Source organism: Rhinopithecus bieti, unplaced genomic scaffold (assembly GCF_001698545.2).
Source record: "Rhinopithecus bieti isolate Rb0 unplaced genomic scaffold, ASM169854v2 scaffold_6464, whole genome shotgun sequence".
In the NCBI taxonomy this organism is placed as follows: Eukaryota; Metazoa; Chordata; class Mammalia; order Primates; family Cercopithecidae; genus Rhinopithecus; species Rhinopithecus bieti.
Genome location: NW_016805195.1, coordinates 491,542 through 496,124, shown reverse-complemented (window position 1 = coordinate 496,124; position 4,583 = coordinate 491,542).

The window sequence follows — 4,583 nt, the reverse complement described above, 5'->3', positions numbered from 1 at the left end:
CTGGGTGTTACCATTATAACATGTAAATGAAACTATTGAAAATTGATTTGAATGCAATGGGTGTAAGAATAATAAAATGTGTTTTTTAGTAAAAGGTCATAAGAAGGCATGGAAATGTAAATTTTTGCCTAGGGTTAAAGGATTGTTTTGAGTTCCATAGGAAAAGCTGAAGGTTCAAACAAGTGGTGCAAAAATTTTGGAAATTAATCCCACAGAACAGGTTCTGTGTGTGAACATACTGACTAAAAGCAAAAAGATATTATATGGTTTTTCTGTAAATTGAGCATTGAAGTAAAAGCGTGACAAGGTTTTCTTAAGTTGCTAATCTGCTCTTTAACAAAATTTGCAAAAGGTTATAAAAGGTTTTTGCTTTTTTAAACTTTTCGAGTCATTTTGGCAAATTAAACTTATAGTAATCTGAACTTTATTTCATAATATCGAGTGCTTTGAGCCTTGAATACATTTAACAGGCTTCCCAAAATCAAACAAGTTTCAAAATTGTCTTTCCTGACACCTGACTTTTTGGATAGTCCAGGGACTCCTGGACTATCCATTAAAGAGAGGTAAACAGGATTATTTGACATGTTTAGGTACATAGGGGTGCCAAAATGATGTTCAATATTCTTTAGGTTATATGTTGGTAAATAATGCTAATATATGTTCCAAAATTATATGGAATTTCTAAAATTCTAGTGTCTAAGTGTATACTATCAATTATGATTAAGGGTGTTAAGTTTGTAAACCACGAAGATAACCAAACTTCTTTGTCAGTCGTGTTTCTAAGTGTAACTACCCTGGACATTTTGCTCTTCACAGATAATTGTTGTCTTATTTTAATCCTTTTCAAAAGATGGTTTATAATTAGCTATAGAACTTAAACAGGTGCTCTCAAATACAGACTTCTGATAACTTTGAAGATTGTAACATTAGAATAAAGGAAAATGTACAGGACTCAAGAAGAGCAGAAATGTTCACAAATATCAAGCAAAACAAGAGTTAACTAAATGGACTGAAATCAGGAAGCTGAAGCAAGTCTTTCTGACTTTTGCTTGGAATATTGCTGATCTTTGTGTGTCAGAGTCAAGGAAGCTTATTTTGAACTATTTACAGCGTTTAGTAATTAAGGTATACACTCCTGTGATCAAAATTTGGAGCATGTTTATTTCTCTCTGCCTGGTTCTTCTAGAATTTGGAAACCATCTGTGAGTATTCTTATGGCAATATAGTTGTTTGCATCAGTGCAGTAAGAATCATTTTTCTTTTGCAACAGAACACAATTGGAGAAACTGGATATTTTACAAAGGCTTTGACTGGAAGGGTATGCTTCCCTTTAAGGAGTCAATCTCCACTTGTAGAGCCAATAAAAGCCCAGTGGGGAAGCTGGCCTTGTACCCTTGTCTGTTGCAGTCCCTGTACAGGGTTCCTGACCTGTGGTCAGTAAAGCATGTCACTTTCTAACACGTCTAGGAGCTCCAAGTTTATTACGGAACCTAAAGAGGAAAGGATCACCCAACTCACAGGTGTTTGAGAATACAAACCCATTGTTGAGCTTGGCTTTAGAAGGTCTTATCTGAGATTACCTGTGGAACAAACTTTCATCAAAGCCAATTCAAAAGGCCTGTGTCAAAATAATTATTCTTGCTACACTTTATGCAAATAATCAGTCCAAGTATAATACTAAAGTCTATTTTGCAAACCAGCCCCATGATGATTTTTTTTAATGAAAACGGACTGGAGAGAGAGAAATCACGTTTCAAAATGTATCATATATTTATGATTAAATTCTAAACTCACTAGTTGTTTTTAAGTTTTTGCCTACATTTTAGACTTACCCGGCTTGATCCTGTGAACCTATCAGCAATCTGGTGGAAGCTCAGAAAGAACAAAAGGGGATGGGTAATGTCAAAATCTGGATCAATATTCCAGTTCTGAGAAATTACTCTGCAAATCCTTCCAGGTGATTGGAATAAATAGGGTGCCCATCACCCGGGGGTTTTCTTTGGAGATAGTAAGACCAAGGGAACTAACCAAAGCCAAGCACCATGCACCCACATCCTAGAAAGAATAACTATAGCTACCAGTTATCTGAGTGTGTTACAAGACATCCTTTTCTCTCTCTTGTTGAAGGAGGACTCAGTTCCACAGTTTCACGTCAGCATTTGACTTATAATAAGCAGTCCATGCAACCACTCCCCAAGACACATTTTTGTCCCACACTCAATTCTAAGCTTTGGGTCAAAGCCCTAGGAAGGAAAACTGGATCTGAGGGCTTCGGAGGCAGATGATAACGCAGGTTAAAAGGCATAACGCAGGTGAGTGTGGCTGATTCGTGCCGATTAAGCCAAGCTGAAGCTGTTTCATGGCTGAAGGCCACTTTAATATTTTAACAGCCCAATGGGTTCACCTTGCCCGCTGCCTAGACAGAGCTGATTTGTCAAGAAGGGAATCGCAATGGCGAAAGAGTAATTCACACAGAGCCAGCTGTGCAGGAGATCGGAGTTTTGTTATTATTCAAATCAGTCTCCCTGAGCATTCAGGAATCAGAGTTTCTAAAGATAATTTGGCAGGTAGGGGCTTGGGATGTGGGGAGTGCTGATTGGTCAGGTTGGAGATGGAATCATAAGAGGTCGAAGTTCGTTTTTTTTTAATATCTTCTGTTCTTGCTTGTGATGGCAGAACTTGTGGAGCCAGATTACTAGTCTGAGTGGTGTCAGCTGATCCACTGAGTGCAGGGTCTGCAAAATATCTGAAGCACTGATTTTAGGTTTTACAATAGTGATGTTATCCCCAGGACCAATTGGGGAGTTTCAGACTGTTGGAGCCAGAGGCTGCATGACACCTGATTTGTAGAGACAGAGTCTCACTCTGTCACCCAGGCTGGGATACAGTGGTGTGATCTCAGCTCACTGCAACCTCTGCCTCCCAGGTTCAAGCGATTCTCCTGCCTCAGCCTCCTGAGTAGCTGGGACTAATGGCATGTGCCACTGTGCCCAGCTAATTTTTGTATTTTTAGTAGAGACGGGGTTTCACAATGTTGGCCAGGCTAGTCTTGAACTCTGACCTCGTGATCCACCCGCCTTGACCTCCCAAAGTGCTGGGATTACAGGTGTGAGCCACCCCTCCTGGTTGTAATTTCTAATCTTGTAGATTACTTGGCAGTCCTGCAAAGGCAGACTGGACTCCAGGCAAGAATGAGGTCTTTTCGAGAGACAGGTGTTACCAATTTTGTTTCACAATCAAACCATAAACTCAGTTACTTCCCAAAGTGAGTTCAGCCTATGCCCAGGAATGAACAAGGACAGTTTAAGGGTTAGAAGCAAGATAGAGTTGGTTAGGTCTGAGTTTTTCACATCATAATTTCCTGTTATAATTTTGCAAAGGTGGTTTCAATATCCATGGCATAAATGAGGTCTAGGGAACTCCCAGGCTATTGACAGTAGGTGGGAAAGAGACATAGGTGAGAGCAGATAATTGCTAGTCTCTAAGCTTCCCTGCTTCATGGGTGCAGGCTGCTTTGGTACCCATGGCGGTGCCTGCCAAGGTCGCCGGAGCTTATGGAAGAGGGAAAGAAGACACTTTTACCTGTCTTCCTCATGTGCCTCAAGTATCTGCTATAAAGAGAAGGGAACCAGGGATGTCGGCTGCCCTTTTTCTAGATTGGTAGCTGTTCATCTTCAGTCTGTACCCCTTTAGAATGCATCCTGAACCCCTGGGACTCCTTTGAAAAAAACCCTTTCTTTTTTTTTCTTTATTCTCCTGGGTTCTGTCTTCGTAGATAGGTAATTGTGTCTCTGTACTATAGGACACTCCTCTCAGATGCATCCTCTAAACTTGAAGGAGTTGATTTCCCAAACCTTAAACTGGTTGGCTTAGGATTGGGCTCAGAAGAAGGGAACCCAGAAGCCCAACATGCCGGCAAAAGGGTAAAGTTGGGCTTTTGGCCTCCCTCTCCCTGTGCAGACTGGTAAAGGGCCTTGAAATTTTTGAGCTGTCCTTGCCCCTCCCCTTTGTTTCGTTTTGATACATGTTTTCTAATAACCTAGTTTGTCTCTTCCTGCCTTCAGGCGGTCAGACTCTAAATGGTCACCCAACCAGTGCCTCTGACAATGGCCCCTTCTACTGGGAGCCCTTAAATAGGCCTCAGAGCGAGCTCTGACTGCCGTTTTCCCAAAAAAGCGCCCCCTATTAGCAAGAAGCAGTTAAGATCGGTCTTTGTCCTTATCCTTATCCCAAGGGCCCTTACATGTACCCTTTTTTTTTTTTTACTTTTGAGATGGAGTGTCGCTCTGTCGCCCAGGCTGGGGTGCAGTTGCACGGATCACGGCTCACTGCAGCCTCTGCCTCCTGGGCTCAAACAATTCTCTGCCTCAGCCTCCTGAGTAGCTGGGATTACAGGTGTCCGCCACTATGCCTGCCTAATTTTTTTTGTATTTTTAGTAGAGACGGGATTTCACCATCTTGGCCAGGCTGGTGTCGAACTCCTGACCTCATGATCCACCTGCCTTGGCCTCCCAAAGTGCTGGGATTACAGATGTGAGCCACCACGTCTGGCCTAGATGTAATTCTTTAGAGTAGGGAGTGAG